Source organism: Anomaloglossus baeobatrachus, unplaced genomic scaffold, assembly GCF_048569485.1.
Source record: "Anomaloglossus baeobatrachus isolate aAnoBae1 unplaced genomic scaffold, aAnoBae1.hap1 Scaffold_255, whole genome shotgun sequence".
Lineage (NCBI taxonomy): Eukaryota > Metazoa > Chordata > Amphibia > Anura > Aromobatidae > Anomaloglossus > Anomaloglossus baeobatrachus.
In genome coordinates, this window is record NW_027442118.1 from 198,474 (window position 1) to 223,281 (window position 24,808).

General features: G+C 47.7%; 12 non-coding genes and 4 pseudogenes across 12 annotated transcripts; all 16 read right to left on the minus strand.

Annotated features, from left to right (window-relative positions):
• Positions 1-755: 755 nt before the first annotated feature.
• Positions 756-946, minus strand: LOC142263024 (U2 spliceosomal RNA). The gene has a single exon (XR_012730241.1). It is a non-coding gene; the product is annotated as a U2 spliceosomal RNA (small nuclear RNA).
• Positions 947-2,333: 1,387 nt separating this feature from the next.
• On the minus strand, positions 2,334-2,524 carry LOC142263025 (U2 spliceosomal RNA). Its single transcript, XR_012730242.1, has one exon. It is a non-coding gene; the product is annotated as a U2 spliceosomal RNA (small nuclear RNA).
• A 1,387-nt stretch (positions 2,525-3,911) lies between these two features.
• On the minus strand, positions 3,912-4,116 carry LOC142263126 (U2 spliceosomal RNA; annotated as a pseudogene).
• Positions 4,117-6,406: 2,290 nt separating this feature from the next.
• Positions 6,407-6,525, minus strand: LOC142263171 (U2 spliceosomal RNA; annotated as a pseudogene).
• Positions 6,526-7,912: 1,387 nt separating this feature from the next.
• Positions 7,913-8,103, minus strand: LOC142263026 (U2 spliceosomal RNA). The gene has a single exon (XR_012730243.1). It is a non-coding gene; the product is annotated as a U2 spliceosomal RNA (small nuclear RNA).
• A 1,387-nt stretch (positions 8,104-9,490) lies between these two features.
• LOC142263027 (U2 spliceosomal RNA) lies at positions 9,491-9,681 on the minus strand. Its single transcript, XR_012730244.1, has one exon. It is a non-coding gene; the product is annotated as a U2 spliceosomal RNA (small nuclear RNA).
• Positions 9,682-11,068: 1,387 nt separating this feature from the next.
• Positions 11,069-11,259, minus strand: LOC142263028 (U2 spliceosomal RNA). The gene has a single exon (XR_012730245.1). It is a non-coding gene; the product is annotated as a U2 spliceosomal RNA (small nuclear RNA).
• A 1,387-nt stretch (positions 11,260-12,646) lies between these two features.
• On the minus strand, positions 12,647-12,844 carry LOC142263148 (U2 spliceosomal RNA). The gene has a single exon (XR_012730345.1). It is a non-coding gene; the product is annotated as a U2 spliceosomal RNA (small nuclear RNA).
• Positions 12,845-13,486: 642 nt separating this feature from the next.
• Positions 13,487-13,613, minus strand: LOC142263180 (U2 spliceosomal RNA; annotated as a pseudogene).
• A 1,387-nt stretch (positions 13,614-15,000) lies between these two features.
• On the minus strand, positions 15,001-15,191 carry LOC142263029 (U2 spliceosomal RNA). Its single transcript, XR_012730246.1, has one exon. It is a non-coding gene; the product is annotated as a U2 spliceosomal RNA (small nuclear RNA).
• Positions 15,192-16,578: 1,387 nt separating this feature from the next.
• Positions 16,579-16,769, minus strand: LOC142263032 (U2 spliceosomal RNA). The gene has a single exon (XR_012730248.1). It is a non-coding gene; the product is annotated as a U2 spliceosomal RNA (small nuclear RNA).
• A 1,387-nt stretch (positions 16,770-18,156) lies between these two features.
• Positions 18,157-18,347, minus strand: LOC142263033 (U2 spliceosomal RNA). The gene has a single exon (XR_012730249.1). It is a non-coding gene; the product is annotated as a U2 spliceosomal RNA (small nuclear RNA).
• Positions 18,348-19,734: 1,387 nt separating this feature from the next.
• Positions 19,735-19,925, minus strand: LOC142263034 (U2 spliceosomal RNA). Its single transcript, XR_012730250.1, has one exon. It is a non-coding gene; the product is annotated as a U2 spliceosomal RNA (small nuclear RNA).
• A 1,387-nt stretch (positions 19,926-21,312) lies between these two features.
• On the minus strand, positions 21,313-21,503 carry LOC142263035 (U2 spliceosomal RNA). Its single transcript, XR_012730251.1, has one exon. It is a non-coding gene; the product is annotated as a U2 spliceosomal RNA (small nuclear RNA).
• A 1,387-nt stretch (positions 21,504-22,890) lies between these two features.
• Positions 22,891-23,086, minus strand: LOC142263150 (U2 spliceosomal RNA). Its single transcript, XR_012730347.1, has one exon. It is a non-coding gene; the product is annotated as a U2 spliceosomal RNA (small nuclear RNA).
• Positions 23,087-23,761: 675 nt separating this feature from the next.
• On the minus strand, positions 23,762-23,910 carry LOC142263166 (U2 spliceosomal RNA; annotated as a pseudogene).
• Positions 23,911-24,808: the final 898 nt, after the last annotated feature.

The window sequence follows — 24,808 nt, forward strand, 5'->3', positions numbered from 1 at the left end:
AGGCAGACTACAGAAAAGCTTACTATCAAAGGTTAGAGGGGGGCTTTCTCAGAGGGCTTTTTACAGTTTTTCTATTCCCAATTAGCCGTTTAAGTGTACTTATTGAAAGTAGTAATTCTTTCATAGGCCGCCCTTTCTTAGTATTTGACGTTCCTTATATTGCGGTATGAGGCTTCGCAGTAGGTTGCAAACATTCATCACCCATGACTGTCCCCAATTGAGCTCAGAAGCTCAATGTCTATCATGACCTCTCTTTTAGAATGTCCAAGAGCAAGCAAACTATTCCTCCAGGAGAGGGCGCCAACAGACTACTAAAGAGATCATCATTACTCAAAGAAAACCCCAAAAACCAATGCATGATAGGAATAAACAGGTAACTTTCTTTGGAGTGGAAGCGGAGAGATCGCACCAGATGCCAATTCTAGATGTTATCACACCTGTGGTCACTGCAGCAGCAGGTGAATCCACTTTGTCCAAAAGGGATCTATTCCATTCAATTGCAAATGATCTAGATAAGACAGAGAACTGCAGCACGGGGACATAGCCGAGTTGGTCAGGTTGAGTGGTGATGAGTTTGCTATTTGGATGAATAAAGAAAGTCAAAAGTGTGAAAGATAAAAAACAAAAGGAGGAAGTGTGAAAAGTGAATGGGCCAAATTGAGGTGCATATGAAGACGTATGCTTTCTTCCAATTCATTAAATCGGGCTAATATGAATCAGGTGAATTGAGTTCTGCTTTTGGAAACTGGGTTAAGAAGGGGTGCACCGTTCCTGGAGGTACTGCAATACCAGGTCAATGCGTGGAGTGGACAGAGCAAGCTCTTTTTCCATCTCCCTGTTCTAAAAATCCATTTAATATATGGTCCCCAGATAGGGGACGTATCAGATATTAAACTGATAAGAACAGATACTACACTTGATCTTAGCCAAAAGGCCGAGAAGCGATAACCAGAATTGGTTTGGGCCTCGAGTGGCACCCTGGCCTATGCCGGACACATCTTAGGGAGAGAGAGCGAGAGGGAGACAAACCCACGCCTACACAAGACATTTTGTCACCCAAGCCAACCCTTGAAAAGGCTGCTTTGCAGAGCCAAAACAAGAAGAATGGTGCGTTTTGCAGCCGCCGCCCACTGCAATGAATCTGAATAACTCCTCCTTTAGGGCGCAAGCAACTCCCCTCCCCCTTGCAGTCTTTCCAATTCACGATACAAAAAGACGGACAGGACAGGTTGCCTGACTTTCCGTCACTGCCACCCTTTGCCATCCTTACCCGTAGAAAGCCCTTTCATCATCCCCAAACCCTAATCTTTTCCCTTTCCTTCCCAGCCCCCAAACCCTGCCCTCTGTACCTTTCTCACCACCCGCTTCCCTTCTCCTGTCATCCCCCTACCACCCGGGAAAAAAAGAGATTGCCCCCTCCTTCCACTAGCCCACCCTCCCACCCAAAGAACAACTTCTTCTGCGCAGCTTGTTTTCTAGGCAGCAGCGCTATTGTGATGTCATCGGGGGGCATTGTGACAAGCCGCCAGTGTTCCGTCTCTTCATGTTGTGCACAGTTCAAACGGAAAATACATCAACAGGCAGACTACAGAAAAGCTTACTATCAAAGGTTAGAGGGGGGCTTTCTCAGAGGGCTTTTTACAGTTTTTCTATTCCCAATTAGCCGTTTAAGTGTACTTATTGAAAGTAGTAATTCTTTCATAGGCCGCCCTTTCTTAGTATTTGACGTTCCTTATATTGCGGTATGAGGCTTCGCAGTAGGTTGCAAACATTCATCACCCATGACTGTCCCCAATTGAGCTCAGAAGCTCAATGTCTATCATGACCTCTCTTTTAGAATGTCCAAGAGCAAGCAAACTATTCCTCCAGGAGAGGGCGCCAACAGACTACTAAAGAGATCATCATTACTCAAAGAAAACCCCAAAAACCAATGCATGATAGGAATAAACAGGTAACTTTCTTTGGAGTGGAAGCGGAGAGATCGCACCAGATGCCAATTCTAGATGTTATCACACCTGTGGTCACTGCAGCAGCAGGTGAATCCACTTTGTCCAAAAGGGATCTATTCCATTCAATTGCAAATGATCTAGATAAGACAGAGAACTGCAGCACGGGGACATAGCCGAGTTGGTCAGGTTGAGTGGTGATGAGTTTGCTATTTGGATGAATAAAGAAAGTCAAAAGTGTGAAAGATAAAAAACAAAAGGAGGAAGTGTGAAAAGTGAATGGGCCAAATTGAGGTGCATATGAAGACGTATGCTTTCTTCCAATTCATTAAATCGGGCTAATATGAATCAGGTGAATTGAGTTCTGCTTTTGGAAACTGGGTTAAGAAGGGGTGCACCGTTCCTGGAGGTACTGCAATACCAGGTCAATGCGTGGAGTGGACAGAGCAAGCTCTTTTTCCATCTCCCTGTTCTAAAAATCCATTTAATATATGGTCCCCAGATAGGGGACGTATCAGATATTAAACTGATAAGAACAGATACTACACTTGATCTTAGCCAAAAGGCCGAGAAGCGATAACCAGAATTGGTTTGGGCCTCGAGTGGCACCCTGGCCTATGCCGGACACATCTTAGGGAGAGAGAGCGAGAGGGAGACAAACCCACGCCTACACAAGACATTTTGTCACCCAAGCCAACCCTTGAAAAGGCTGCTTTGCAGAGCCAAAACAAGAAGAATGGTGCGTTTTGCAGCCGCCGCCCACTGCAATGAATCTGAATAACTCCTCCTTTAGGGCGCAAGCAACTCCCCTCCCCCTTGCAGTCTTTCCAATTCACGATACAAAAAGACGGACAGGACAGGTTGCCTGACTTTCCGTCACTGCCACCCTTTGCCATCCTTACCCGTAGAAAGCCCTTTCATCATCCCCAAACCCTAATCTTTTCCCTTTCCTTCCCAGCCCCCAAACCCTGCCCTCTGTACCTTTCTCACCACCCGCTTCCCTTCTCCTGTCATCCCCCTACCACCCGGGAAAAAAAGAGATTGCCCCCTCCTTCCACTAGCCCACCCTCCCACCCAAAGAACAACTTCTTCTGCGCAGCTTGTTTTCTAGGCAGCAGCGCTATTGTGATGTCATCGGGGGGCATTGTGACAAGCCGCCAGTGTTCCGTCTCTTCATGTTGTGCACAGTTCAAACGGAAAATACATCAACAGGCAGACTACAGAAAAGCTTACTATCAAAGGTTAGAGGGGGGCTTTCTCAGAGGGCTTTTTACAGTTTTTCTATTCCCAATTAGCCGTTTAAGTGTACTTATTGAAAGTAGTAATTCTTTCATAGGCCGCCCTTTCTTAGTATTTGACGTTCCTTATATTGCGGTATGAGGCTTCGCAGTAGGTTGCAAACATTCATCACCCATGACTGTCCCCAATTGAGCTCAGAAGCTCAATGTCTATCATGACCTCTCTTTTAGAATGTCCAAGAGCAAGCAAACTATTCCTCCAGGAGAGGGCGCCAACAGACTACTAAAGAGATCATCATTACTCAAAGAAAACCCCAAAAACCAATGCATGATAGGAATAAACAGGTAACTTTCTTTGGAGTGGAAGCGGAGAGATCGCACCAGATGCCAATTCTAGATGTTATCACACCTGTGGTCACTGCAGCAGCAGGTGAATCCACTTTGTCCAAAAGGGATCTATTCCATTCAATTGCAAATGATCTAGATAAGACAGAGAACTGCAGCACGGGGACATAGCCGAGTTGGTCAGGTTGAGTGGTGATGAGTTTGCTATTTGGATGAATAAAGAAAGTCAAAAGTGTGAAAGATAAAAAACAAAAGGAGGAAGTGTGAAAAGTGAATGGGCCAAATTGAGGTGCATATGAAGACGTATGCTTTCTTCCAATTCATTAAATCGGGCTAATATGAATCAGGTGAATTGAGTTCTGCTTTTGGAAACTGGGTTAAGAAGGGGTGCACCGTTCCTGGAGGTACTGCAATACCAGGTCAATGCGTGGAGTGGACAGAGCAAGCTCTTTTTCCATCTCCCTGTTCTAAAAATCCATTTAATATATGGTCCCCAGATAGGGGACATATCAGATATTAAACTGATAAGAACAGATTTTTTGATTTAACAGCATCTTTATTATCATGCACTACTCACAAAAAGGTAACAAACCGTGTACAGTGCCGCAGCCCCGTACACACAGAAATATACAATCCTTCTTACATAGCCATAGAGTACGACGCACTAAACTATACATCACGCTCCTATGCTTATCCATAACACTCAAGCTGAAAGAAAAAGTTAGACAATAAATAACGACGAACCGGCGATTGGGGGATGGGGGTAGGGGAAAAGGGGGATAGGGTGGGGAAATCACAGGCCCGAAGCTTTATTGAAAGACGCACATAACGGGAAAAGGAGGGAGGGGGCATGGAAGAGGTCTAAACCTCCTCCTCGGCGCTGTCGTCCGGACTGTCCATGATGGAATAGTCTCTGAGCAGGCTTTGGATCAGCCTGCGGCAATCCTGGATAGACATCCTCTCCCTCTTCAAGATGAGCCGGTTCCTGGCGACCCAAATAGCGTCCTTAAAGCAGTTCATAAGGCGCCAAGCCTCCTGGATGGCTCCAACGGTGTGAGTCCCAGGGAAGAGTCCATAAAGTACGGAATGGTACGATAGGCTCCCTCTGGGGACGGAGTTCCTCAGGTCATCCTCCAGGGCAACCAACAGGCGCTGTGCGAAACGGCAGTCCCAAAAGGCGTGCAGCGATGTTTCCTCCACGAAGGGGCACCTTGGGCAGTACCGGGTTTTGCACAGGTTCCGGGCGTGCATGAATGACCGGACGGGCAGTCCGCCCTGTATCGCCATCCATGACAAGTCCTTGTGCCCGTTGGTCAATCCAGCCGATGACACGTTTGTCCAAACAGTCTCCAGTGTGTCGTGATGAAGTCCTGGAATGTTCTCCATTTCGTCCTTGGCTCTGATGAGTTTGTGGATAGTCTTTGGCTTCCACAAATCAGGCTTGAGTCCCTCCAGTTGGTGTTCCCTCACAAACCGAACCACGTCTCCGTAGAACCATGGCGCCGTCCAGTTGTAGGGGAAGGAGCTGTCCCACTTGTCCCAGCCTAACCGTCTCCAAAGGGGGAGCAGGAAGAAGCGAGACATGGACCCACCCGCGGAACCTCTCTTGACTCGCAGAGTTCGGCGAACGCAGTCACATACGAAGGAGGATCGCAGGAGGGTGGGGATATCGGGTACGCCCTTCCCACCCTTGCGAGGATCCTTGTACATGATGCTCCGCTTTACTCTGTCCATCTTGGATCCCCAGACAAAACGAAACACCGTCCTGGTAATGGCCCTGCACACGGTGGCAAGGGGGGGCCAGGCCTGGGCCGTGTACTGCAGCACGGGCAGTACCTCGTTACGCAGGACCAGTGCTTTGCCCTCACAGGTGAGGCGTCTGAGGCTCCACAGACCGATCCGTTGGGTGATCTTGGTCAAGCGTTCCTCCCAGGACTTGAGGGCTGCTCCTTCCTTCCCGAACCAGACTCCAAGAACCTTGATGAAATCCGGCTGGATGCTGAAAGGGAAGGGGGCGGAAGAGGCCGGCTGCCAGTCCCCGAAGAGCATGGCTTCCGACTTCCCGCAGTTGACTTTGGCTCCCGAAGCCCGTCCGAAGGTCTCACAGGTCTGGACGAGGGTGTCGACTGAGCGCCGGTCCGCGCAGAAGACGGTCACGTCGTCCATGTAGAGCGAGCACTTGACCTCGAAGCGTTCTGGTCCTGGTGCGGTGATCCCTCTGATCTCTCCATTCCGCCGGATAGCCTCTGCAAAGAGTTCTATAACACAAACAAAAAGAAGAGGTGACAGAGGACAGCCTTGTCTGACCCCTGAGAGGACCGGGAAGGGGTCAGTCTTCCAGCCGTTTACCAACACCGAGCTGTGAATATCAAAATACATTAGTTGGACATACAAACAAAACATGTTACCCAAGCCTAACCTGTGCAGAGCTTTGCCCAGGAACTCATGGGAAACACGGTCGAAGGCCTTTTCCTGATCCAACGAGATCAGGGCTGCGTGCACCCGGCGGGCTTTGATGTACTCGACCGTGTCCCGCATGAGAGCCAGGCTGTCTGCGATGCGACGTCCGGGGATGCCGCAGGTCTGATCCGGGTGGATGATCCGTCCGATAACCGTCTTCAGTCTCGTTGCCATCGTCTTGGCCAGGATCTTGTAGTCGACATTCAGAAGGGTGATGGGACGCCAATTCTTCAGGTCGCACCTCTCTCCTTTACGCTTGTACAGGATCGTGACCATTCCTTCCCTCAGAGATGGAGGCATTCTGCCCTCCACCACCATCTCCTCATACAGCCCTAACAGGTCCGGACAGATTAGGTCTCCCAGCGCTACATAGAGCTCTGCTGGGAGGCCGTCACTGCCCGGTGTCCTGCCAGAACTAAAGGATTTGGCGGCCGAGAGCAGCTCGTCCACCGTCAGAGGAACGTCCATGGCCGCCGCGTCTGCAGGGTCAAGAACAGATACTACACTTGATCTTAGCCAAAAGGCCGAGAAGCGATAACCAGAATTGGTTTGGGCCTCGAGTGGCACCCTGGCCTATGCCGGACACATCTTAGGGAGAGAGAGCGAGAGGGAGACAAACCCACGCCTACACAAGACATTTTGTCACCCAAGCCAACCCTTGAAAAGGCTGCTTTGCAGAGCCAAAACAAGAAGAATGGTGCGTTTTGCAGCCGCCGCCCACTGCAATGAATCTGAATAACTCCTCCTTTAGGGCGCAAGCAACTCCCCTCCCCCTTGCAGTCTTTCCAATTCACGATACAAAAAGACGGACAGGACAGGTTGCCTGACTTTCCGTCACTGCCACCCTTTGCCATCCTTACCCGTAGAAAGCCCTTTCATCATCCCCAAACCCTAATCTTTTCCCTTTCCTTCCCAGCCCCCAAACCCTGCCCTCTGTACCTTTCTCACCACCCGCTTCCCTTCTCCTGTCATCCCCCTACCACCCGGGAAAAAAAGAGATTGCCCCCTCCTTCCACTAGCCCACCCTCCCACCCAAAGAACAACTTCTTCTGCGCAGCTTGTTTTCTAGGCAGCAGCGCTATTGTGATGTCATCGGGGGGCATTGTGACAAGCCGCCAGTGTTCCGTCTCTTCATGTTGTGCACAGTTCAAACGGAAAATACATCAACAGGCAGACTACAGAAAAGCTTACTATCAAAGGTTAGAGGGGGGCTTTCTCAGAGGGCTTTTTACAGTTTGTCTATTCCCAATTAGCCGTTTAAGTGTACTTATTGAAAGTAGTAATTCTTTCATAGGCCGCCCTTTCTTAGTATTTGACGTTCCTTATATTGCGGTATGAGGCTTCGCAGTAGGTTGCAAACATTCATCACCCATGACTGTCCCCAATTGAGCTCAGAAGCTCAATGTCTATCATGACCTCTCTTTTAGAATGTCCAAGAGCAAGCAAACTATTCCTCCAGGAGAGGGCGCCAACAGACTACTAAAGAGATCATCATTACTCAAAGAAAACCCCAAAAACCAATGCATGATAGGAATAAACAGGTAACTTTCTTTGGAGTGGAAGCGGAGAGATCGCACCAGATGCCAATTCTAGATGTTATCACACCTGTGGTCACTGCAGCAGCAGGTGAATCCACTTTGTCCAAAAGGGATCTATTCCATTCAATTGCAAATGATCTAGATAAGACAGAGAACTGCAGCACGGGGACATAGCCGAGTTGGTCAGGTTGAGTGGTGATGAGTTTGCTATTTGGATGAATAAAGAAAGTCAAAAGTGTGAAAGATAAAAAACAAAAGGAGGAAGTGTGAAAAGTGAATGGGCCAAATTGAGGTGCATATGAAGACGTATGCTTTCTTCCAATTCATTAAATCGGGCTAATATGAATCAGGTGAATTGAGTTCTGCTTTTGGAAACTGGGTTAAGAAGGGGTGCACCGTTCCTGGAGGTACTGCAATACCAGGTCAATGCGTGGAGTGGACAGAGCAAGCTCTTTTTCCATCTCCCTGTTCTAAAAATCCATTTAATATATGGTCCCCAGATAGGGGACGTATCAGATATTAAACTGATAAGAACAGATACTACACTTGATCTTAGCCAAAAGGCCGAGAAGCGATAACCAGAATTGGTTTGGGCCTCGAGTGGCACCCTGGCCTATGCCGGACACATCTTAGGGAGAGAGAGCGAGAGGGAGACAAACCCACGCCTACACAAGACATTTTGTCACCCAAGCCAACCCTTGAAAAGGCTGCTTTGCAGAGCCAAAACAAGAAGAATGGTGCGTTTTGCAGCCGCCGCCCACTGCAATGAATCTGAATAACTCCTCCTTTAGGGCGCAAGCAACTCCCCTCCCCCTTGCAGTCTTTCCAATTCACGATACAAAAAGACGGACAGGACAGGTTGCCTGACTTTCCGTCACTGCCACCCTTTGCCATCCTTACCCGTAGAAAGCCCTTTCATCATCCCCAAACCCTAATCTTTTCCCTTTCCTTCCCAGCCCCCAAACCCTGCCCTCTGTACCTTTCTCACCACCCGCTTCCCTTCTCCTGTCATCCCCCTACCACCCGGGAAAAAAAGAGATTGCCCCCTCCTTCCACTAGCCCACCCTCCCACCCAAAGAACAACTTCTTCTGCGCAGCTTGTTTTCTAGGCAGCAGCGCTATTGTGATGTCATCGGGGGGCATTGTGACAAGCCGCCAGTGTTCCGTCTCTTCATGTTGTGCACAGTTCAAACGGAAAATACATCAACAGGCAGACTACAGAAAAGCTTACTATCAAAGGTTAGAGGGGGGCTTTCTCAGAGGGCTTTTTACAGTTTTTCTATTCCCAATTAGCCGTTTAAGTGTACTTATTGAAAGTAGTAATTCTTTCATAGGCCGCCCTTTCTTAGTATTTGACGTTCCTTATATTGCGGTATGAGGCTTCGCAGTAGGTTGCAAACATTCATCACCCATGACTGTCCCCAATTGAGCTCAGAAGCTCAATGTCTATCATGACCTCTCTTTTAGAATGTCCAAGAGCAAGCAAACTATTCCTCCAGGAGAGGGCGCCAACAGACTACTAAAGAGATCATCATTACTCAAAGAAAACCCCAAAAACCAATGCATGATAGGAATAAACAGGTAACTTTCTTTGGAGTGGAAGCGGAGAGATCGCACCAGATGCCAATTCTAGATGTTATCACACCTGTGGTCACTGCAGCAGCAGGTGAATCCACTTTGTCCAAAAGGGATCTATTCCATTCAATTGCAAATGATCTAGATAAGACAGAGAACTGCAGCACGGGGACATAGCCGAGTTGGTCAGGTTGAGTGGTGATGAGTTTGCTATTTGGATGAATAAAGAAAGTCAAAAGTGTGAAAGATAAAAAACAAAAGGAGGAAGTGTGAAAAGTGAATGGGCCAAATTGAGGTGCATATGAAGACGTATGCTTTCTTCCAATTCATTAAATCGGGCTAATATGAATCAGGTGAATTGAGTTCTGCTTTTGGAAACTGGGTTAAGAAGGGGTGCACCGTTCCTGGAGGTACTGCAATACCAGGTCAATGCGTGGAGTGGACAGAGCAAGCTCTTTTTCCATCTCCCTGTTCTAAAAATCCATTTAATATATGGTCCCCAGATAGGGGACGTATCAGATATTAAACTGATAAGAACAGATACTACACTTGATCTTAGCCAAAAGGCCGAGAAGCGATAACCAGAATTGGTTTGGGCCTCGAGTGGCACCCTGGCCTATGCCGGACACATCTTAGGGAGAGAGAGCGAGAGGGAGACAAACCCACGCCTACACAAGACATTTTGTCACCCAAGCCAACCCTTGAAAAGGCTGCTTTGCAGAGCCAAAACAAGAAGAATGGTGCGTTTTGCAGCCGCCGCCCACTGCAATGAATCTGAATAACTCCTCCTTTAGGGCGCAAGCAACTCCCCTCCCCCTTGCAGTCTTTCCAATTCACGATACAAAAAGACGGACAGGACAGGTTGCCTGACTTTCCGTCACTGCCACCCTTTGCCATCCTTACCCGTAGAAAGCCCTTTCATCATCCCCAAACCCTAATCTTTTCCCTTTCCTTCCCAGCCCCCAAACCCTGCCCTCTGTACCTTTCTCACCACCCGCTTCCCTTCTCCTGTCATCCCCCTACCACCCGGGAAAAAAAGAGATTGCCCCCTCCTTCCACTAGCCCACCCTCCCACCCAAAGAACAACTTCTTCTGCGCAGCTTGTTTTCTAGGCAGCAGCGCTATTGTGATGTCATCGGGGGGCATTGTGACAAGCCGCCAGTGTTCCGTCTCTTCATGTTGTGCACAGTTCAAACGGAAAATACATCAACAGGCAGACTACAGAAAAGCTTACTATCAAAGGTTAGAGGGGGGCTTTCTCAGAGGGCTTTTTACAGTTTTTCTATTCCCAATTAGCCGTTTAAGTGTACTTATTGAAAGTAGTAATTCTTTCATAGGCCGCCCTTTCTTAGTATTTGACGTTCCTTATATTGCGGTATGAGGCTTCGCAGTAGGTTGCAAACATTCATCACCCATGACTGTCCCCAATTGAGCTCAGAAGCTCAATGTCTATCATGACCTCTCTTTTAGAATGTCCAAGAGCAAGCAAACTATTCCTCCAGGAGAGGGCGCCAACAGACTACTAAAGAGATCATCATTACTCAAAGAAAACCCCAAAAACCAATGCATGATAGGAATAAACAGGTAACTTTCTTTGGAGTGGAAGCGGAGAGATCGCACCAGATGCCAATTCTAGATGTTATCACACCTGTGGTCACTGCAGCAGCAGGTGAATCCACTTTGTCCAAAAGGGATCTATTCCATTCAATTGCAAATGATCTAGATAAGACAGAGAACTGCAGCACGGGGACATAGCCGAGTTGGTCAGGTTGAGTGGTGATGAGTTTGCTATTTGGATGAATAAAGAAAGTCAAAAGTGTGAAAGATAAAAAACAAAAGGAGGAAGTGTGAAAAGTGAATGGGCCAAATTGAGGTGCATATGAAGACGTATGCTTTCTTCCAATTCATTAAATCGGGCTAATATGAATCAGGTGAATTGAGTTCTGCTTTTGGAAACTGGGTTAAGAAGGGGTGCACCGTTCCTGGAGGTACTGCAATACCAGGTCAATGCGTGGAGTGGACAGAGCAAGCTCTTTTTCCATCTCCCTGTTCTAAAAATCCATTTAATATATGGTCCCCAGATAGGGGACGTATCAGATATTAAACTGATAAGAACAGATACTACACTTGATCTTAGCCAAAAGGCCGAGAAGCGATAACCAGAATTGGTTTGGGCCTCGAGTGGCACCCTGGCCTATGCCGGACACATCTTAGGGAGAGAGAGCGAGAGGGAGACAAACCCACGCCTACACAAGACATTTTGTCACCCAAGCCAACCCTTGAAAAGGCTGCTTTGCAGAGCCAAAACAAGAAGAATGGTGCGTTTTGCAGCCGCCGCCCACTGCAATGAATCTGAATAACTCCTCCTTTAGGGCGCAAGCAACTCCCCTCCCCCTTGCAGTCTTTCCAATTCACGATACAAAAAGACGGACAGGACAGGTTGCCTGACTTTCCGTCACTGCCACCCTTTGCCATCCTTACCCGTAGAAAGCCCTTTCATCATCCCCAAACCCTAATCTTTTCCCTTTCCTTCCCAGCCCCCAAACCCTGCCCTCTGTACCTTTCTCACCACCCGCTTCCCTTCTCCTGTCATCCCCCTACCACCCGGGAAAAAAAGAGATTGCCCCCTCCTTCCACTAGCCCACCCTCCCACCCAAAGAACAACTTCTTCTGCGCAGCTTGTTTTCTAGGCAGCAGCGCTATTGTGATGTCATCGGGGGGCATTGTGACAAGCCGCCAGTGTTCCGTCTCTTCATGTTGTGCACAGTTCAAACGGAAAATACATCAACAGGCAGACTACAGAAAAGCTTACTATCAAAGGTTAGAGGGGGGCTTTCTCAGAGGGCTTTTTACAGTTTTTCTATTCCCAATTAGCCGTTTAAGTGTACTTATTGAAAGTAGTAATTCTTTCATAGGCCGCCCTTTCTTAGTATTTGACGTTCCTTATATTGCGGTATGAGGCTTCGCAGTAGGTTGCAAACATTCATCACCCATGACTGTCCCCAATTGAGCTCAGAAGCTCAATGTCTATCATGACCTCTCTTTTAGAATGTCCAAGAGCAAGCAAACTATTCCTCCAGGAGAGGGCGCCAACAGACTACTAAAGAGATCATCATTACTCAAAGAAAACCCCAAAAACCAATGCATGATAGGAATAAACAGGTAACTTTCTTTGGAGTGGAAGCGGAGAGATCGCACCAGATGCCAATTCTAGATGTTATCACACCTGTGGTCACTGCAGCAGCAGGTGAATCCACTTTGTCCAAAAGGGATCTATTCCATTCAATTGCAAATGATCTAGATAAGACAGAGAACTGCAGCACGGGGACATAGCCGAGTTGGTCAGGTTGAGTGGTGATGAGTTTGCTATTTGGATGAATAAAGAAAGTCAAAAGTGTGAAAGATAAAAAACAAAAGGAGGAAGTGTGAAAAGTGAATGGGCCAAATTGAGGTGCATATGAAGACGTATGCTTTCTTCCAATTCATTAAATCGGGCTAATATGAATCAGGTGAATTGAGTTCTGCTTTTGGAAACTGGGTTAAGAAGGGGTGCACCGTTCCTGGAGGTACTGCAATACCAGGTCAATGCGTGGAGTGGACAGAGCAAGCTCTTTTTCCATCTCCCTGTTCTAAAAATCCATTTAATATATGGTCCCCAGATAGGGGACGTATCAGATATTAAACTGATAAGAACAGATTTTTTGATTTAATGAAGCTTTCCAAAGCACCGCAAAAAATGCATGACCGAAGTCACACCAAAAACAGTGCAAAGGCTAGGATTCGTGTGGACCCCTCCGTGAGGAGAGGGTCCCCAAAAATCAACCCCGTCCCTCCGAGCCAGAAGGCCACAGCAAGGGTCAGGGATCTTCGGTGCTCCCCCAAGCCGAAGCCTGGTTGAGCCTTGTCGTTGCTCCCAGCGTCCACCCAGGCATCTTACCCAAGTGGAGTAGAGAGCTACTAGTTGTTGGTTTCGCAGCCGAAACTGCCCGGACCGTCAACCGGTGTTGGTTTCTCAGCCCAAGGCTAACCGGACCTCCAACCGGGTGTTGGTTTCTCAGCCGAAGCTGACCCGGACCTCCAACCGGGTGTTGGTTTCTCAGCCGAAGCTGACCCAGACCTCCAACCGGGTGTTGGTTTCTCAGCCCAAAGCTGAACGGACCTCCGACCATGATTATAAAAATTTCCCTTCCTAGCCAGAAGGCCGGGATAGAGCAATATGCTCAGAAAGTATGAAAGGGCAAGGTACGGTGTGCTACAGAGCCCAAGGCTCGCCGGGGTCCCAAGCCAGCAAGCTCAGACTCACTCCAGGGTCGTCAGTCCTGGGGCACATTGCACCATAGCCCCCACACTTACTCAGTCTAATAGCCTCGATCCTGGTAGGGCCATGTTTTCCTCTAGATGAATATACTATACATCAAGAGTACTAGCAAGCGCAACCTTCCAGTGTGCATTGCATCTGCCGAGCCTCACAGATACTACACTTGATCTTAGCCAAAAGGCCGAGAAGCGATAACCAGAATTGGTTTGGGCCTCGAGTGGCACCCTGGCCTATGCCGGACACATCTTAGGGAGAGAGAGCGAGAGGGAGACAAACCCACGCCTACACAAGACATTTTGTCACCCAAGCCAACCCTTGAAAAGGCTGCTTTGCAGAGCCAAAACAAGAAGAATGGTGCGTTTTGCAGCCGCCGCCCACTGCAATGAATCTGAATAACTCCTCCTTTAGGGCGCAAGCAACTCCCCTCCCCCTTGCAGTCTTTCCAATTCACGATACAAAAAGACGGACAGGACAGGTTGCCTGACTTTCCGTCACTGCCACCCTTTGCCATCCTTACCCGTAGAAAGCCCTTTCATCATCCCCAAACCCTAATCTTTTCCCTTTCCTTCCCAGCCCCCAAACCCTGCCCTCTGTACCTTTCTCACCACCCGCTTCCCTTCTCCTGTCATCCCCCTACCACCCGGGAAAAAAAGAGATTGCCCCCTCCTTCCACTAGCCCACCCTCCCACCCAAAGAACAACTTCTTCTGCGCAGCTTGTTTTCTAGGCAGCAGCGCTATTGTGATGTCATCGGGGGGCATTGTGACAAGCCGCCAGTGTTCCGTCTCTTCATGTTGTGCACAGTTCAAACGGAAAATACATCAACAGGCAGACTACAGAAAAGCTTACTATCAAAGGTTAGAGGGGGGCTTTCTCAGAGGGCTTTTTACAGTTTTTCTATTCCCAATTAGCCGTTTAAGTGTACTTATTGAAAGTAGTAATTCTTTCATAGGCCGCCCTTTCTTAGTATTTGACGTTCCTTATATTGCGGTATGAGGCTTCGCAGTAGGTTGCAAACATTCATCACCCATGACTGTCCCCAATTGAGCTCAGAAGCTCAATGTCTATCATGACCTCTCTTTTAGAATGTCCAAGAGCAAGCAAACTATTCCTCCAGGAGAGGGCGCCAACAGACTACTAAAGAGATCATCATTACTCAAAGAAAACCCCAAAAACCAATGCATGATAGGAATAAACAGGTAACTTTCTTTGGAGTGGAAGCGGAGAGATCGCACCAGATGCCAATTCTAGATGTTATCACACCTGTGGTCACTGCAGCAGCAGGTGAATCCACTTTGTCCAAAAGGGATCTATTCCATTCAATTGCAAATGATCTAGATAAGACAGAGAACTGCAGCACGGGGACATAGCCGAGTTGGTCAGGTTGAGTGGTGATGAGTTTGCTATTTGGATGAATAAAGAAAGTCAAAAGTGTGAAAGATAAAAAACAAAAGGAGGAAGTGTGAAAAGTGAATGGGCCAAATTGAGGTGCATATGAAGACGTATGCTTTCTTCCAATTCATTAAATCGGGCTAATATGAATCAGGTGAATTGAGTTCTGCTTTTGGAAACTGGGTTAAGAAGGGGTGCACCGTTCCTGGAGGTACTGCAATACCAGGTCAATGCGTGGAGTGGACAGAGCAAGCTCTTTTTCCATCTCCCTGTTCTAAAAATCCATTTAATATATGGTCCCCAGATAGGGGACGTATCAGATATTAAACTGATAAGAACAGATACTACACTTGATCTTAGCCAAAAGGCCGAGAAGCGATAACCAGAATTGGTTTGGGCCTCGAGTGGCACCCTGGCCTATGCCGGACACATCTTAGGGAGAGAGAGCGAGAGGGAGACAAACCCACGCCTACACAAGACATTTTGTCACCCAAGCCAACCCTTGAAAAGGCTGCTTTGCAGAGCCAAAACAAGAAGAATGGTGCGTTTTGCAGCCGCCGCCCACTGCAATGAATCTGAATAACTCCTCCTTTAGGGCGCAAGCAACTCCCCTCCCCCTTGCAGTCTTTCCAATTCACGATACAAAAAGACGGACAGGACAGGTTGCCTGACTTTCCGTCACTGCCACCCTTTGCCATCCTTACCCGTAGAAAGCCCTTTCATCATCCCCTAACCCTAATCTTTTCCCTTTCCTTCCCAGCCCCCAAACCCTGCCCTCTGTACCTTTCTCACCACCCGCTTCCCTTCTCCTGTCATCCCCCTACCACCCGGGAAAAAAAGAGATTGCCCCCTCCTTCCACTAGCCCACCCTCCCACCCAAAGAACAACTTCTTCTGCGCAGCTTGTTTTCTAGGCAGCAGCGCTATTGTGATGTCATCGGGGGGCATTGTGACAAGCCGCCAGTGTTCCGTCTCTTCATGTTGTGCACAGTTCAAACGGAAAATACATCAACAGGCAGACTACAGAAAAGCTTACTATCAAAGGTTAGAGGGGGGCTTTCTCAGAGGGCTTTTTACAGTTTTTCTATTCCCAATTAGCCGTTTAAGTGTACTTATTGAAAGTAGTAATTCTTTCATAGGCCGCCCTTTCTTAGTATTTGACGTTCCTTATATTGCGGTATGAGGCTTCGCAGTAGGTTGCAAACATTCATCACCCATGACTGTCCCCAATTGAGCTCAGAAGCTCAATGTCTATCATGACCTCTCTTTTAGAATGTCCAAGAGCAAGCAAACTATTCCTCCAGGAGAGGGCGCCAACAGACTACTAAAGAGATCATCATTACTCAAAGAAAACCCCAAAAACCAATGCATGATAGGAATAAACAGGTAACTTTCTTTGGAGTGGAAGCGGAGAGATCGCACCAGATGCCAATTCTAGATGTTATCACACCTGTGGTCACTGCAGCAGCAGGTGAATCCACTTTGTCCAAAAGGGATCTATTCCATTCAATTGCAAATGATCTAGATAAGACAGAGAACTGCAGCACGGGGACATAGCCGAGTTGGTCAGGTTGAGTGGTGATGAGTTTGCTATTTGGATGAATAAAGAAAGTCAAAAGTGTGAAAGATAAAAAACAAAAGGAGGAAGTGTGAAAAGTGAATGGGCCAAATTGAGGTGCATATGAAGACGTATGCTTTCTTCCAATTCATTAAATCGGGCTAATATGAATCAGGTGAATTGAGTTCTGCTTTTGGAAACTGGGTTAAGAAGGGGTGCACCGTTCCTGGAGGTACTGCAATACCAGGTCAATGCGTGGAGTGGACAGAGCAAGCTCTTTTTCCATCTCCCTGTTCTAAAAATCCATTTAATATATGGTCCCCAGATAGGGGACGTATCAGATATTAAACTGATAAGAACAGATACTACACTTGATCTTAGCCAAAAGGCCGAGAAGCGATAACCAGAATTGGTTTGGGCCTCGAGTGGCACCCTGGCCTATGCCGGACACATCTTAGGGAGAGAGAGCGAGAGGGAGACAAACCCACGCCTACACAAGACATTTTGTCACCCAAGCCAACCCTTGAAAAGGCTGCTTTGCAGAGCCAAAACAAGAAGAATGGTGCGTTTTGCAGCCGCCGCCCACTGCAATGAATCTGAATAACTCCTCCTTTAGGGCGCAAGCAACTCCCCTCCCCCTTGCAGTCTTTCCAATTCACGATACAAAAAGACGGACAGGACAGGTTGCCTGACTTTCCGTCACTGCCACCCTTTGCCATCCTTACCCGTAGAAAGCCCTTTCATCATCCCCAAACCCTAATCTTTTCCCTTTCCTTCCCAGCCCCCAAACCCTGCCCTCTGTACCTTTCTCACCACCCGCTTCCCTTCTCCTGTCATCCCCCTACCACCCGGGAAAAAAAGAGATTGCCCCCTCCTTCCACTAGCCCACCCTCCCACCCAAAGAACAACTTCTTCTGCGCAGCTTGTTTTCTAGGCAGCAGCGCTATTGTGATGTCATCGGGGGGCATTGTGACAAGCCGCCAGTGTTCCGTCTCTTCATGTTGTGCACAGTTCAAACGGAAAATACATCAACAGGCAGACTACAGAAAAGCTTACTATCAAAGGTTAGAGGGGGGCTTTCTCAGAGGGCTTTTTACAGTTTTTCTATTCCCAATTAGCCGTTTAAGTGTACTTATTGAAAGTAGTAATTCTTTCATAGGCCGCCCTTTCTTAGTATTTGACGTTCCTTATATTGCGGTATGAGGCTTCGCAGTAGGTTGCAAACATTCATCACCCATGACTGTCCCCAATTGAGCTCAGAAGCTCAATGTCTATCATGACCTCTCTTTTAGAATGTCCAAGAGCAAGCAAACTATTCCTCCAGGAGAGGGCGCCAACAGACTACTAAAGAGATCATCATTACTCAAAGAAAACCCCAAAAACCAATGCATGATAGGAATAAACAGGTAACTTTCTTTGGAGTGGAAGCGGAGAGATCGCACCAGATGCCAATTCTAGATGTTATCACACCTGTGGTCACTGCAGCAGCAGGTGAATCCACTTTGTCCAAAAGGGATCTATTCCATTCAATTGCAAATGATCTAGATAAGACAGAGAACTGCAGCACGGGGACATAGCCGAGTTGGTCAGGTTGAGTGGTGATGAGTTTGCTATTTGGATGAATAAAGAAAGTCAAAAGTGTGAAAGATAAAAAACAAAAGGAGGAAGTGTGAAAAGTGAATGGGCCAAATTGAGGTGCATATGAAGACGTATGCTTTCTTCCAATTCATTAAATCGGGCTAATATGAATCAGGTGAATTGAGTTCTGCTTTTGGAAACTGGGTTAAGAAGGGGTGCACCGTTCCTGGAGGTACTGCAATACCAGGTCAATGCGTGGAGTGGACAGAGCAAGCTCTTTTTCCATCTCCCTGTTCTAAAAATCCATTTAATATATGGTCCCCAGATAGGGGACGTATCAGATATTAAACTGATAAGAACAGATACTACACTTGATCTTAGCCAAAAGGCCGAGAAGCGATAACCAGAATTGGTTTGGGCCTCGAGTGGCACCCTGGCCTATGCCGGACACATCTTAGGGAGAGAGAGCGAGAGGGAGACAAACCCACGCCTACACAAGACATTTTGTCACCCAAGCCAACCCTTGAAAAGGCTGCTTTGCAGAGCCAAAACAAGAAGAATGGTGCGTTTTGCAGCCGCCGCCCACTGCAATGAATCTGAATAACTCCTCCTTTAGGGCGCAAGCAACTCCCCTCCCCCTTGCAGTCTTTCCAATTCACGATACAAAAAGACGGACAGGACAGGTTGCCTGACTTTCCGTCACTGCCACCCTTTGCCATCCTTACCCGTAGAAAGCCCTTTCATCATCCCCAAACCCTAATCTTTTCCCTTTCCTTCCCAGCCCCCAAACCCTGCCCTCTGTACCTTTCTCACCACCCGCTTCCCTTCTCCTGTCATCCCCCTACCACCCGGGAAAAAAAGAGATTGCCCCCTCCTTCCACTAGCCCACCCTCCCACCCAAAGAACAACTTCTTCTGCGCAGCTTGTTTTCTAGGCAGCAGCGCTATTGTGATGTCATCGGGGGGCATTGTGACAAGCCGCCAGTGTTCCGTCTCTTCATGTTGTGCACAGTTCAAACGGAAAATACATCAACAGGCAGACTACAGAAAAGCTTACTATCAAAGGTTAGAGGGGGGCTTTCTCAGAGGGCTTTTTACAGTTTTTCTATTCCCAATTAGCCGTTTAAGTGTACTTATTGAAAGTAGTAATTCTTTCATAGGCCGCCCTTTCTTAGTATTTGACGTTCCTTATATTGCGGTATGAGGCTTCGCAGTAGGTTGCAAACATTCATCACCCATGACTGTCCCCAATTGAGCTCAGAAGCTCAATGTCTATCATGACCTCTCTTTTAGAATGTCCAAGAGCAAGCAAACTATTCCTCCAGGAGAGGGCGCCAACAGACTACTAAAGAGATCATCATTACTCAAAGAAAACCCCAAAAACCAATGCATGATAGGAATAAACAGGTAACTTTCTTTGGAGTGGAAGCGGAGAGATCGCACCAGATGCCAATTCTAGATGTTATCACACCTGTGGTCACTGCAGCAGCAGGTGAATCCACTTTGTCCAAAAGGGATCTATTCCATTCAATTGCAAATGATCTAGATAAGACAGAGAACTGCAGCACGGGGACATAGCCGAGTTGGTCAGGTTGAGTGGTGATGAGTTTGCTATTTGGATGAATAAAGAAAGTCAAAAGTGTGAAAGATAAAAAACAAAAGGAGGAAGTGTGAAAAGTGAATGGGCCAAATTGAGGTGCATATGAAGACGTATGCTTTCTTCCAATTCATTAAATCGGGCTAATATGAATCAGGTGAATTGAGTTCTGCTTTTGGAAACTGGGTTAAGAAGGGGTGCACCGTTCCTGGAGGTACTGCAATACCAGGTCAATGCGTGGAGTGGACAGAGCAAGCTCTTTTTCCATCTCCCTGTTCTAAAAATCCATTTAATATATGGTCCCCAGATAGGGGACGTATCAGATATTAAACTGATAAGAACAGATACTACACTTGATCTTAGCCAAAAGGCCGAGAAGCGATAACCAGAATTGGTTTGGGCCTCGAGTGGCACCCTGGCCTATGCCGGACACATCTTAGGGAGAGAGAGCGAGAGGGAGACAAACCCACGCCTACACAAGACATTTTGTCACCCAAGCCAACCCTTGAAAAGGCTGCTTTGCAGAGCCAAAACAAGAAGAATGGTGCGTTTTGCAGCCGCCGCCCACTGCAATGAATCTGAATAACTCCTCCTTTAGGGCGCAAGCAACTCCCCTCCCCCTTGCAGTCTTTCCAATTCACGATACAAAAAGACGGACAGGACAGGTTGCCTGACTTTCCGTCACTGCCACCCTTTGCCATCCTTACCCGTAGAAAGCCCTTTCATCATCCCCAAACCCTAATCTTTTCCCTTTCCTTCCCAGCCCCCAAACCCTGCCCTCTGTACCTTTCTCACCACCCGCTTCCCTTCTCCTGTCATCCCCCTACCACCCGGGAAAAAAAGAGATTGCCCCCTCCTTCCACTAGCCCACCCTCCCACCCAAAGAACAACTTCTTCTGCGCAGCTTGTTTTCTAGGCAGCAGCGCTATTGTGATGTCATCGGGGGGCATTGTGACAAGCCGCCAGTGTTCCGTCTCTTCATGTTGTGCACAGTTCAAACGGAAAATACATCAACAGGCAGACTACAGAAAAGCTTACTATCAAAGGTTAGAGGGGGGCTTTCTCAGAGGGCTTTTTACAGTTTTTCTATTCCCAATTAGCCGTTTAAGTGTACTTATTGAAAGTAGTAATTCTTTCATAGGCCGCCCTTTCTTAGTATTTGACGTTCCTTATATTGCGGTATGAGGCTTCGCAGTAGGTTGCAAACATTCATCACCCATGACTGTCCCCAATTGAGCTCAGAAGCTCAATGTCTATCATGACCTCTCTTTTAGAATGTCCAAGAGCAAGCAAACTATTCCTCCAGGAGAGGGCGCCAACAGACTACTAAAGAGATCATCATTACTCAAAGAAAACCCCAAAAACCAATGCATGATAGGAATAAACAGGTAACTTTCTTTGGAGTGGAAGCGGAGAGATCGCACCAGATGCCAATTCTAGATGTTATCACACCTGTGGTCACTGCAGCAGCAGGTGAATCCACTTTGTCCAAAAGGGATCTATTCCATTCAATTGCAAATGATCTAGATAAGACAGAGAACTGCAGCACGGGGACATAGCCGAGTTGGTCAGGTTGAGTGGTGATGAGTTTGCTATTTGGATGAATAAAGAAAGTCAAAAGTGTGAAAGATAAAAAACAAAAGGAGGAAGTGTGAAAAGTGAATGGGCCAAATTGAGGTGCATATGAAGACGTATGCTTTCTTCCAATTCATTAAATCGGGCTAATATGAATCAGGTGAATTGAGTTCTGCTTTTGGAAACTGGGTTAAGAAGGGGTGCACCGTTCCTGGAGGTACTGCAATACCAGGTCAATGCGTGGAGTGGACAGAGCAAGCTCTTTTTCCATCTCCCTGTTCTAAAAATCCATTTAATATATGGTCCCCAGATAGGGGACGTATCAGATATTAAACTGATAAGAACAGATACTACACTTGATCTTAGCCAAAAGGCCGAGAAGCGATAACCAGAATTGGTTTGGGCCTCGAGTGGCACCCTGGCCTATGCCGGACACATCTTAGGGAGAGAGAGCGAGAGGGAGACAAACCCACGCCTACACAAGACATTTTGTCACCCAAGCCAACCCTTGAAAAGGCTGCTTTGCAGAGCCAAAACAAGAAGAATGGTGCGTTTTGCAGCCGCCGCCCACTGCAATGAATCTGAATAACTCCTCCTTTAGGGCGCAAGCAACTCCCCTCCCCCTTGCAGTCTTTCCAATTCACGATACAAAAAGACGGACAGGACAGGTTGCCTGACTTTCCGTCACTGCCACCCTTTGCCATCCTTACCCGTAGAAAGCCCTTTCATCATCCCCAAACCCTAATCTTTTCCCTTTCCTTCCCAGCCCCCAAACCCTGCCCTCTGTACCTTTCTCACCACCCGCTTCCCTTCTCCTGTCATCCCCCTACCACCCGGGAAAAAAAGAGATTGCCCCCTCCTTCCACTAGCCCACCCTCCCACCCAAAGAACAACTTCTTCTGCGCAGCTTGTTTTCTAGGCAGCAGCGCTATTGTGATGTCATCGGGGGGCATTGTGACAAGCCGCCAGTGTTCCGTCTCTTCATGTTGTGCACAGTTCAAACGGAAAATACATCAACAGGCAGACTACAGAAAAGCTTACTATCAAAGGTTAGAGGGGGGCTTTCTCAGAGGGCTTTTTACAGTTTTTCTATTCCCAATTAGCCGTTTAAGTGTACTTATTGAAAGTAGTAATTCTTTCATAGGCCGCCCTTTCTTAGTATTTGACGTTCCTTATATTGCGGTATGAGGCTTCGCAGTAGGTTGCAAACATTCATCACCCATGACTGTCCCCAATTGAGCTCAGAAGCTCAATGTCTATCATGACCTCTCTTTTAGAATGTCCAAGAGCAAGCAAACTATTCCTCCAGGAGAGGGCGCCAACAGACTACTAAAGAGATCATCATTACTCAAAGAAAACCCCAAAAACCAATGCATGATAGGAATAAACAGGTAACTTTCTTTGGAGTGGAAGCGGAGAGATCGCACCAGATGCCAATTCTAGATGTTATCACACCTGTGGTCACTGCAGCAGCAGGTGAATCCACTTTGTCCAAAAGGGATCTATTCCATTCAATTGCAAATGATCTAGATAAGACAGAGAACTGCAGCACGGGGACATAGCCGAGTTGGTCAGGTTGAGTGGTGATGAGTTTGCTATTTGGATGAATAAAGAAAGTCAAAAGTGTGAAAGATAAAAAACAAAAGGAGGAAGTGTGAAAAGTGAATGGGCCAAATTGAGGTGCATATGAAGACGTATGCTTTCTTCCAATTCATTAAATCGGGCTAATATGAATCAGGTGAATTGAGTTCTGCTTTTGGAAACTGGGTTAAGAAGGGGTGCACCGTTCCTGGAGGTACTGCAATACCAGGTCAATGCGTGGAGTGGACAGAGCAAGCTCTTTTTCCATCTCCCTGTTCTAAAAATCCATTTAATATATGGTCCCCAGATAGGGGACGTATCAGATATTAAACTGATAAGAACAGATTTTGATTTAATGAAGCTTTCCAAAGCACCGCAAAAAATGCATGACCGAAGTCACACCAAAAACAGTGCAAAGGCTAGGATTCGTGTGGACCCCTCCGTGAGGAGAGGGTCCCCAAAAATCAACCCCGTCCCTCCGAGCCAGAAGGCCACAGCAAGGGTCAGGGATCTTCGGTGCTCCCCCAAGCCGAAGCCTGGTTGAGCCTTGTCGTTGCTCCCAGCGTCCACCCAGGCATCTTACCCAAGTGGAGTAGAGAGCTACTAGTTGTTGGTTTCGCAGCCGAAACTGCCCGGACCGTCAACCGGTGTTGGTTTCTCAGCCCAAGGCTAACCGGACCTCCAACCGGGTGTAGGTTTCTCAGCCGAAGCTGACCCGGACCTCCAACCGGGTGTTGGTTTCTCAGCCGAAGCTGACCCGGACCTCCAACCGGGTGTTGGTTTCTCAGCCGAAGCTGAACGGACCTCCGACCATGATTATAAAAATTTCCCTTCCTAGCCAGAAGGCCGGGATAAAGCAATATGCTCAGAAAGTATGAAAGGGCAAGGTACGGTGTGCTACAGAGCCCAAGGCTTGCCGGGGTCCCAAGCCAGCAAGCTCAGACTCACTCCAGGGTCGTCAATCCTGGGGCACATTGCACCATAGCCCCCACACTTACTCAGTCTAATAGCCTCGATCCTGGTAGGGCCATGGTTTCCTCTAGATGGATATACTATCCTCCCAAAGTACTAACAAGCGCAACCTTCCAGTGTGCATTGCATCATTGTACTAAGGTGGCCGGAGCCTTAAACCACCTTTTCGAACGATACTACACTTGATCTTAGCCAAAACAGATACTACACTTGATCTTAGCCAAAAGGCCGAGAAGCGATAACCAGAATTGGTTTGGGCCTCGAGTGGCACCCTGGCCTATGCCGGACACATCTTAGGGAGAGAGAGCGAGAGGGAGACAAACCCACGCCTACACAAGACATTTTGTCACCCAAGCCAACCCTTGAAAAGGCTGCTTTGCAGAGCCAAAACAAGAAGAATGGTGCGTTTTGCAGCCGCCGCCCACTGCAATGAATCTGAATAACTCCTCCTTTAGGGCGCAAGCAACTCCCCTCCCCCTTGCAGTCTTTCCAATTCACGATACAAAAAGACGGACAGGACAGGTTGCCTGACTTTCCGTCACTGCCACCCTTTGCCATCCTTACCCGTAGAAAGCCCTTTCATCATCCCCAAACCCTAATCTTTTCCCTTTCCTTCCCAGCCCCCAAACCCTGCCCTCTGTACCTTTCTCACCACCCGCTTCCCTTCTCCTGTCATCCCCCTACCACCCGGGAAAAAAAGAGATTGCCCCCTCCTTCCACTAGCCCACCCTCCCACCCAAAGAACAACTTCTTCTGCGCAGCTTGTTTTCTAGGCAGCAGCGCTATTGTGATGTCATCGGGGGGCATTGTGACAAGCCGCCAGTGTTCCGTCTCTTCATGTTGTGCACAGTTCAAACGGAAAATACATCAACAGGCAGACTACAGAAAAGCTTACTATCAAAGGTTAGAGGGGGGCTTTCTCAGAGGGCTTTTTACAGTTTTTCTATTCCCAATTAGCCGTTTAAGTGTACTTATTGAAAGTAGTAATTCTTTCATAGGCCGCCCTTTCTTAGTATTTGACGTTCCTTATATTGCGGTATGAGGCTTCGCAGTAGGTTGCAAACATTCATCACCCATGACTGTCCCCAATTGAGCTCAGAAGCTCAATGTCTATCATGACCTCTCTTTTAGAATGTCC